Raw genomic sequence first — 11,135 nt, forward strand, 5'->3', positions numbered from 1 at the left:
TTCATTCTGACTGACTAGACATGGACCTGGGCAACCTGCAGCAAGTGACCTTGCTTGAGCAGGGGGGTTGGACTAAACGATCACCAGAGGTACTTCCTAGTCTCAGCCATTCTCTGATTCTGTGATTCACCTCTCATTTAAGCTTCATTTGTTTCCCATTGGAAATATTCCTAGCATCTCAACAGGATGCAAAAATCTTGCTTGTTGGGCTGAAGGAGTCTCAGAATTAACATTTGTAGTGAAAATAAGAGGTTTATGTATAAAAAAAAGCTTTCAGGAAAAACATCAGTTTCTGAAATGTGTTGGTTATTATTTTTCCTTTCTTTGAGTCTCCTTCAGTTGGCTACCTGGATGAAATCCCAGTTCCATTAAGGTCAGTAGGAATTTTGCTGTTTGTTTCAGTGAGAATTCAGGTTTTCACTCTGCAATTAAGATCCCTGAATATTTGCTTTGCTTGAAAAAACAAAACCCCATAACAATTACCCCCAATAATTTTTAAATGCCTCTACAAAATTTCTGATTTTTTTTCCCCTTTCATGCTCAGCATTTATGAAATGCATGGTCTGATGATAAAAAAAAATTATCTATACTCATTTGTGCTGACCTACATTACTTGCTCATTGCCACATTTGTGCCAGTAAAATCTTTCTATCATTCCCACCCTTCTGTGTATTTCATTTCATGTGAATGAATATCACTCCAGGGGATTAGCACCCTGGGAGACTTTCTGCAAAACATGAGTATTAAGAAGGAATCAAAAGACATTTGCATAGCTATTTGGCCAATGTGATAGTAGGAATATGCTACATGACCTCTTTTCCCTTTATAAATAAATGTTAAATATTAGTTGTAACCTACAGTTCTCAGTCTTAAGTATTTCATGTCCTTCTAGCTTCTTGCTCAATTGCACAGAGCTCTTCAGACTTGATAAGTTTTCCATTGAGCAAACTAAATCAGCAGCAGGGAAATTTTTGCACATAAACAGAAAGATAAAGCACAGCCTCAAAAGACGGGCTAATAATATCCAGTGCTTCTGGAAATCCAGTGTTTATGCCAAAAGCATCACTCAGTCTAGAGTTTCTCCTGTGCAAAAAATACCTCTGATTAATGCACAGCCTGAAATGTAGTTCCTGACAAAACTCTGACCAAGTGAGACCCCCACCCTGACAGTCACTGACATGCACAACCACATATTCTGCTTCGCAAAAGGAAATATATGAGAAACTAGCACTGTTCCTTCAGGCCTGGTCCCTTGAGCTTGTCTTTCTCATGCCTGGATGCTTGAGATTGTTGCCCCATGACAGTCTCAGTTCTCATGGGCATGTTGGGTAATTAAATTGAACTGCTGGTGAGTGCAAATTAAAATTAAGCAGGGTCTCTGTGACCTTAGTGACAAAGCATCCAGTGTGTCAGTGGTGCTGTCCCTCAGGTAGGACAGCTGAGGACCTCTAGGCACGCGTGGAGCAGAGAAGCACTTTAAGCAGGCGCAGCCAGGAAGGGCAGCAAGATTTACCTGCCTACTCCCTGCTGTCTGCTCTCTGCTCCTGCCAGATCCCCAAACTTGCACCCTGCACTGGGTCTAAGATCAGCAGTTCCCAGAGGTGACCAATGGTGCCATCAAAGAGGCCACATCCTCCTGGCACCAGCAGGAAAAGCAAGTGTGGATCTGCAGGAATCTCTTCCCAGATCTCTGTTTTAACTTGGATCATGCCTTTCTTGTAGAAGAAACAGTCAGACTTTCATCTCGCTCCAGCTTTTTATATTTGAAGTGACAAAGCCCTGTCTTGCTTCACTCCTCAGAGACTGTGCAACTGCTAAAGAGTTAGTTCAATTAGAGAAGGGAGTTTCGAAATGCAGAGACAACACTCCAAAACTTCTGCCTTAGGAAAGCTATAGCTCAGGTATACTTCTGAGAAACAAACTTTAGGTGAGAAAAGCTAACTTTGCCATATTCAAGCCTCTTTTGTGGATGTGAGGACATCTTGATTCATGCATAATTACACAGTGTCATTACGTTTATTACTGCTTATTGATTCACTTATTTGCTTTATTTATTTATCATTTTATAATTCCCCATTTCAGTGGGAAACATTTTACATTTAGAAGTACATTTTACCTTTAGAAAAATCAAAGGAAATAGCAGGAAAAATGAACATACGTGAACATGAAAATATTATACCCCAGATAACTGCTCTCAAAAAGCCATCGTTAAGCTCAGAACTACAGATCATTTAAAATGAAAAAAACTTTCTAGTCCTGAAAGCCATACAAATTATGGCCAGAAACTCTGTTTAACTCTGTTGTCAAATTTTGTTTAACTGAGTTGACTGGTTGCTCCCCCAGATCATTTCCCAGACCTATCACCTCTGCTGTAGCTTGTGCTCTTAAGCGCTCCAGGCTGGTGAAATGGAAGTTTATCATTCATTTAATTATTCCTTTTCTGCACTTCATTTTTCATCTGTGTAGTCCATAACTGAACCTGGAGAGAAAGACCAGCCAGATTCCTAGAAGGACCTGCTGGCATGTAAAACTACAGGACTTTCTGGGGAAATACAGATGGGAAAGGGTCCCTCAGGATGAGCCTTCTCAAACATTACAGGGCTGTCTCCAGTTGTAAAGAACTGGACTCAGCAACCCAAGCCATCCCTTCAGGAACCTTATTTCTGTGGTGTCTGTGAGGAGAGTTAATCTCAAACCAGACTCAGCAGATCTTGAACTCTCTTTGAGTATTTAGTTTCTGAGACCTTGTTGAAAGCCCCACTAATGTTTATTTTCATAGTCAAATTTCTCTGAAATGGAACAGAAAATCAGTGCTCTGTGATTAGACCCTGTGGACAGCTTCTCTTGTCAGGCTAAATATACGCAGTAATTTGAATCAGCCCTCAAGTTTCAGGGCTTCTCATGTATTACACTCTGATAATTTCCCTGAGCTTTTCCAGTTTGTATGGAGAGAGAAACTTCATTCACATCTTCACTGATACCTTTCTTTTGCTACTGGTGACTTTTGTTTGAGCTCCCAATATAATGGATGCATGACAGTAATAACAAAAATAGCTGATCTGCAACAGCCCACACCACACACTGTGGCAATTTGTACAATACGTTGTTATCCTCTAACTGCATCACTTCAGAATCCCTTCCTCTCCCATCTGTCCTAAACAAGTGGGAGAGGCTTTTTGACAGAAAATGCATTTTTTTAAAGTCCCTCCATAGAGGATAGCATAATAACTCTGCCTTAAGAAAAATGTTGTTAGCCCTTCCTGTGTATCAGAAGGGAAGCTGCTACTAATTATAACTAAGATCCTGTCAGTTATCTGAATTCACTGGTAATTCTCATAAGATCCTGAAGAAAGTGAGCAAACACATTCATAGGAATGTGCCAGCAGCAAGTCACTATAATTCCCTTCCCAGCTTTCTAAAACCTACTGTGGGCTTACAGCAGCCACGGCTTTGTACAGCAGCCCACAAAACACCTGGGGCCAGTGCAGGCAGCCTGATCCAGGCTAGCAGCTGTCTCAAAACAGGCACATCCGTAGCAGGCGAGCAGTGCAATAGCTGATGATTTTTTTGACATATCTGGAGCATACTGGAGATTTGGACAACAGAAGGAAAAATCTGTCACTCAGGCTCCTTTACCTGAAGAGCTAAGTGGAAAAAAAAAAAAAAAAGCCTTCTTAGTCCTTCTCTCTTAAGTAAAACAAAGTGTGCATTAAAGTGTTGCACCTGTCTTCCTGGGGAGTTCAGTATAGCCAGTTATACCATGCTCTTTGTAAGATCCAAAAGGACAGAAATCTTTCTGCTGAGATGCCTAGGAACAGTTAGTTTTTCTTGAGCCAAGTCTTCCCCAGGGGCTGTTCCTTCAAGCCTGGGCACAAAAGACACAAACATAAACCAGAAAGGACTGCTTCACATGAAATAATAACCCAAGTCACCTTCATTACTGGAACTACTGGGACCCTCCCATACCTCTCTGGAAGTGTATATGGACCTTCAGGGGAGTGACAGTGTAAAATACACCTGTCTGAAGGCTTCTACTCTTGATAAAGGAGCACAAAGAGGACAGTGAAAATGAGAACCAACATTAAGCAGGAGGGCAGATTAAGTACCCTCCTTCTTCCAAGCTTTTTACTGCTTTTCATAAACAGCAACAGGTGCAGTAGATGATTTTTTTTTTTTTTTTTTTTTTATGGGATTTCTCAAGACAGAGCACAGCAACTCTCTTACCCTTGCCATGGTTTGATACAATTCACATTCCTGCACAGAGAGCAAGAGAATTAGGGGAGGTGGGGGAAGAGTAGCAAAGATTAACAGACAGTGAAGAATGTGGTATATTCAGTAAAAGCTTAATGAGAAAATCCCATGGTAACCATCAGGCTTTGGCTTTTGTGCGCAGCTATCTGCAGAAATGCCACCAGTACATGTGTGATTTGCTGCTGACACTTTCTGTTAAAGAGAGAAAATTTGTTAGAAGACCTGGATTACTCACAGGCTTGGCACTGGAACATAAAGCTATGCACATGCCACTCCCTTGTCCTGGAGAAGATGATTTCAAGGTATCAGGTAGTACGTATGGAAACTGTAGTATGGTATGGGCATTTAAAATTGAAGATAGTGAGCTTAAACTGCTTTTAAGAAAACAGGATTTTTTTTTTCCTTTCCAAAGAAGGCTTGCTGACTTTTGCAAAATCAAAATTGTAACAACTTCAGAATCCTCCAACATTTTTTACTGCATATATAGTATTTTATATTGCCAAGTAACAGATTCCATTAAATATCAGGTACCAGGTCATTTAATAGCCCTCTGGTCTAAGAGTTCAGAGATTTTTCTCTTATTTTCTCATCTTGAACAGCCTAACTTCACCCTAAATTGGCGCACACAAGCAAAGCAAAACAAGGAATTCATTCACCATTCCTATCAGCAGGCAGGTGCTCAGCCATCTCCAGGACACAGTGTTCCTAACAGCTACTTGGGAAGACAAACACCATAACTCCTTACATCCCCCCTTCCTTCTTCTTCCCCCAGCTTTATATGCTGAACATGATGTCATATGGTGCAGAATACCTCTTTGGACAGGTCAAAAGTACTGTCATGGTTTAACCCCAACCAGCAGCTAAGCACCACACAGCCACTCATTCACTCCTCCCCCCACCCAGTGGGATGAAGACAAGAATTTAAAAAAAAAAAAGTAAAACTCATGGGTTGAGATAAGAACAATTTAATACCGGAAATAAAATAAAATATAATAATAGCAATATTAATAATAAAATATAATTATTATGATAGTAGTAGTAGTAGTAGTAGTAATGAAAAGGAATATAAGCAAAATAGAGAGAAATAAAACCCAAGAAAAGGCAAAAGATGAACAGGCGTCACAATCCTTCACAATCCACTGACCAACGCACCAGCAGTAATCCGCCCCTCCCGTCCAGCTCCCCCCAGTTTATATACTAAGCATGACAACCTACAGTATGGAATAGCCCTTTGGCTAGTTCAGGTCAGCTGTCCTGGCTGTGTTCACTTCCAGCTTCTTGTACACCTGCTTGCTGGCAGAGCATGGGAAACTGAAAAGTCCTTGACTGAGGATAAGTGCTACTTAGCAACAGCCAAAACATCAGTGTGATACCAACATTATCCTCACACTAAATCCAAAACACAGCACTGTACCAGCTACTAGGAAGAAAATTAACTCTATCCCAGCTGAAACCAGGACACACTGGCTCTGGGAGCAGTGATCGAGGATTAGAATAGCTTGAAATAAATGTAACAGGCTTTCCAATCAATAAAGACTTAAAAAACATTCTGTTATTAGCAACTCAGGCTTGGCACATGCGACCAAGAAACAATACTTAGGGGTTGCTTACCATGCCTTTCTTGAAAAAGTACCATTATAGAAACCTATCATTAATTACTACAATACAACTGTATTCTGTCACACTGCCACAAACACTAAATCTACAGATGGCAGCCCTCACGTTGCTGTGGATGAACTGTGGTGGCAGGTATTGTGTGAGGAGTTGGAGAGTCTCACTGCAGAACCTGGGAGTTTGGGGCTCTGACACTGAGGAACTTGCTCTCTTTACACATATGTGATGGGTCTGCAGGCCTGCGTCACACCAGTGACTCACCTGTCAGCCAGGAATAACATTAGGTGTCAAAGCCAGTACAACATTTAGGTCTCAGGCCACCTCTGCATCTCCTCACTGCTTGGTCCCTGACTTTGGCTGATAGCCACCAGCTTGGCAGCCCATTTTACAAGTTCTTATCGATTAGTAGAGAAGTACCCTGGATACAGCCAGCATCTTCCAGGGACATTTACCAACCTGAAGAATAAAATATTTAATATTTATCAGGCCAGCCTGAAATAGCTCCTGAAATGGAAGGAAAACATAATGTTAAAGAGGAGATATTTACTCTAGAAAAGATGGAGATAAGTCAGGGAATTATTTATTGGCTTTGGAAGTGAGAACAAAGAAATGAAGTGACAGCACACCTTAAAACTGCTTCATGTGCTGGCTGAGTCTTGAGCTGTGTTTTCCAATTTGCTCAGCTGGCAAAGCTGACATGACAGTTTCACACTCATCAGAATTAGGGCCTAATTCCTTAGACAGATCACCTCTCCTGGGTATTGTCTTTCTAAATAAGACCCTAAGCTGATGTAAAAAAATCTACTGCTGTATCTTCCTATTCGCAAAGAATCCCTTGGACTGGAAATGAATCCCTTCCTTCATCCCATCACTTGTAATTGTGGGACTTAATTAAAAATTGTGATACCAGCTATGGAGTTTCTTGTTAATGAAATGCTGTCTGTCACAATGTAAACTTATATGCAAAGGAACTTCAGAAACTCAATGAAAAATATCCCTGTGTACCCAGCTCAGTTGTGAGTTGGACTAGCCCATCTCCAGAGATGTTTTCCTGCTCCTACCATTCTGATTCAGGAAAAACTCTTTTATTGCTGGGCAGCAGCAGGCATCCTTGTCAGCCAGTAAACACCACTTTTTATGTAAGACTAGCATAGCCTTTTTACAAACTCAGGGTCTATATACTTCTCTGTTACATAAGTTTAAGCATACGAAATTGTAAAACGTGCTTTGTGAGAATCACTGACTATGGAAGATTTAAATCAAACTGCAGCTCAGTACCTGCCTTGAATGCATAAATGGTGATGGAAACAATTCAAGCTTTAAGATAGTAAGGTGTCTGGAATAGACAGTACCCCAAATCCTGCCTGTAAGATCTGGAGGGCTTTATCTCAGCAAGTTGCTAGATCTTGATCTCCTGTGTAGGTTTAATTCTCCCAGACAGCCTGAAGATGCAGCTGGTGCTGTTCCACCTGATTCTTAAAAAGGGTACCAGAAGGTCATCAACAGCCAAACAAGGAAGGCAAGTGCTAGAAAGGAGATGTGTGCATGACAGAGGGAGATCCTTAAAGAGTGAAGGAGTTTTAGAGCAGGTAGAGAACCAGGTGAGTATATTTCATATCAAGAGAGAGACTGGTCAGGGTTTACATGATCAAACCATGAATTGCCTCACTGCTTACCCAGATGCAGGTAGACACAACTTCCATTTCAGTTAATTTGACAGTGCATTTCACTACTTCCATGTGTAACACAAGTCCAGACATGGAACACTGCATTTAGGAAGCTTGCCGTGTTAGAGCAAATGTCTCAGGTTGTAAACAAATGCATCTTTGGAGCCTCTGAGCAAAAGCTCTGTATACACACTTTCATAGCAAAGATGAAGCTCAAGGAAACCACAAGGTCTGCATCAGGGTTAGAGTGCTAGGAATTAATGTGGTTAAGCCATGGAGGGGAGGCACCTCAGCAGATGCTTTTGTACTCCCCCTGACTTTTAAGCTTGGATTTTCTCCCACATATGTATCAAGGTCTGTTCTGCACATTGCTGGGTATTGCCACCAGGTCATGTGTGTGACACCATGGCGTGTGTAGGACACTGTGAGCTGTGTTGCTTACCCAGAGGGAGGTGGCTTGCTGGGAATTACCTTCCACATGTCACAAGGCTTACGTGGTCACAACCTGCCATTCTCATACTGATACAAGTAGTTCCTAAGCATCTGCAATTTCACCCAGAGAGGAATCCCTTCTTCGGCTCGCTAACACCCAGCCCAGGGTGTTCAGTTATCTCACTGGAGTGTCACTGGCCTTTATAATCCTGTTTTGGAAGGGATTTTGTATGCTGGCATTTGTATTTCTACTTTTTTTTTTCCCCCTCTGTTCATTCAGCTGTTTTATTTCACCCTGACGTGAGGGTTTTGGAAAGCAAAAGAGACTCTTTTCACAGGGGTTACAGCTTTGCACGTTCTGCTTGATAGAGCCTGTGAAGATGAAGTGTTTGACTCCAGAGGTTCATTTTAGCAGCTTAATAAACAAAAAGGTAGCACTCTTGACCACCTTAAACAGTATCAGAACCTACTTGCTTATTTCCATGCTCTTCAACCAGACCCTGGGATGGTGGGCAGCGCTGGTGGCTGGCTCTACCTCTGCTTGTCTGTGTGTGCCTGTGTGTAATGAAATGCCAGTGCCTTGACATTTTTCTAAATGTGCTCTGTTTCGTTGTATGAAGTGAAATCACCACTGCTGCTTTAGCTGGATAGTATAACCTTTATGTCACCCAGTCCAGAGATCAGCAAAGTATTGTCTATAGGAACTAGTTCAAAAATATTTTTGTAATAATAATCTAGCATCCGGTTAAGGATATCCTCTAGATCAGTTATCCATTGCTCCTGGGCTCTCTAAAGTACATCATCTGTTAATATAAAAGCGTCTGCTTCTGCCTCTAGTAGTTTCCATAATGGAAGTCTCTATTAATGCATTAAGGCAGATTAACTTATTCAAGTGTTTCAGATGTTGCTATACACATTTTATTGCCATATGAAAGAAAAAGATACAAATTGTGAACATGTTCTAACCACATGTCTTTCATAAACATTTGGGACCAGTGAAGTATGTTTGATCCTCAGACTTCCCATAACATCACTGTCAGATCCATAAATCTTTTCAGATGCCTGGAAGGACTTTTCTTCAGTGTCACTGCTTGCTTTCCTTTTATTTTTCAGGTTAACTTTGGTTTTTTACACTCCAGAAGTCCTGATAGGCTAGGAGAATTTGGTTTTGGGCAAGCCATCCTGACCTATTCTTTTAAAAGATTCATCACATTGATGCTCTCTATTTTTCCTCAGCATTTCTGCTCCTTTTTTTTCAGACACCAGTACATGTTGCTACAGGAATTTCTCTTCTGGGCTTGTATTTCACTTTGAAGTTATGCCTTTGTAGGTTTATGATCATGTGTGAAGTCTAGATGGTGCAGAAGCTTAAGATTTGTCAAGAATATCCCCTAAGGTTTGTGATCTATTTCAGCTATACTGCACAGTATGTACTGTCACCCAGTGTCAGTGGTAAATTCTTCTCTATTTTAGTATAATTTTTCTGTGATAGTTCAACACTCTTAATCCCTATGCCCCCAAAGTGTCTCCCGCAAAATACTTCTTTGTCCACTATTTATGGCAGATCTACCTTTTCAGTGTTGTGGCCTGAACTTCTAGGAACATACCCTGGAACACATCCAGAGAATTTGCTGCTGCCATTTATTGTTGTCATTTATTGTGGTTTAAAAATGATACAGCTTCTGTGTTCTCAAAGTTCTCATCAAATTTTCCTGATAAGATGTGCTTTTTGTTTTTTTATTTTGGGCTTCATAGCCAGGATCTATATTAGGCTGTGCTAGGTAAACCATTGTGATTATTATGGATTCTGATTTTTCCAACAAGAAATTGGAGATTTGAAAATGCTTTATTGTTTTCACTTTGTTTGAACAGGTTCGGATGTATTTTTTGCCAAGGTCTGATCAAAGTAACTCACACAACACCAATTTTTGTTTTGCTATGATTCAGTTTTAGATGGCACTCCACTTTATGAGTAGTGCTATTAGTTTTTTGTTGAGTGTCTGTATATACTATATTGTCAACAGCAAGGACTCCTATTCCATCTAATATTTCACTGTACCCTTTCTGGATTTGTGCAGATGCTATATGAATACAGCAGAAGGCATATTCTGGAAGAGCCATTTTCTAGACAGACAAATGAGTGTACTTTAACTTCTTCTTTGTCCAGTCTGACACAGTGTCCCAAAGCAGACTGTAATTGCTGAAGAGGGCCTGTAAGTGATGTCCTCTAGGGTGGCTAGGCTGTAGGTGGGCTGTAGTCAGCAAGAAAAGACAAGTGAGACACTTGCTCCAAGGATCATGTCCTCTGCGATCACATAGTTTAGCAGAAAAAGGGAGAAGACTAGGAGCTGCGTGGCAGTTCAAGACACAGCAGAGACAGTCTCCTTAGTTTTGATACTTGGTTTTGTAGCTACAGAAGGCCCGTACTCTCTTATCTTGTGCTAGTGTTGACAGTCTCAACCACTGAGGTTTCCCCCTTTTTCCGTTGTGCTCAGTTGTATGCTGCTGTCCCCCGTCACTAGTAGCAGTCATTATGGCATGTGTGCTAGTCACACTGCATTTGGAAGCAGCTGAATCCTTGGAGTCTGTGAGGCATCAGGTATCCTTTAAACACACCAGGAAAAGCTTCCTCAATCTTTTCATCTGGAAGATAAGTTCATAGGCATCCCATAGACTGTAAAATTGATATCAAGCTTCCTGATGCTAAGCCACATGTTCTTAGGAGTGGTTCTGCTGTCATAGCTGTCACACAGGCACCAAGATTTGTCTAAATACTTACGTCTAAGCCTGCATTGCCCCAGTATGTCTTCATGACATTATCAGCCTTGCTGATATAAACTTTATGAATGTTGTGGCTTAGACACAACATTCCGAGTTGTTCTGCTTATTCTGGCAGATCAGCTCAGGTAACATAACCATGTGGAATAAGTACATTTCCTCATACTGCATTGCAGCAAAAGTAAAAGTGGCTGTGCTGTTGCTAAATTCTCCATCCCTGCTCTGCAAGGACACGGACTGTATTTTCCTCTGTGCCTATGTCGTGCAGAATGCTTTGCTCTTACTCACTTCATGAATATCCTTATCTGACAACACTGGCATAGCTTTCCTCCTCTATTGCCTCTTCCACCTTCTAGAAAAGCATAAGTTTGAGCTGGCAGATATCCTGAAATC

The sequence above is a fragment of the Athene cunicularia genome (genome assembly GCF_003259725.1).
Source record: "Athene cunicularia isolate RWA chromosome 3 unlocalized genomic scaffold, athCun1 chr3_part1, whole genome shotgun sequence".
NCBI lineage: Eukaryota > Metazoa > Chordata > Aves > Strigiformes > Strigidae > Athene > Athene cunicularia.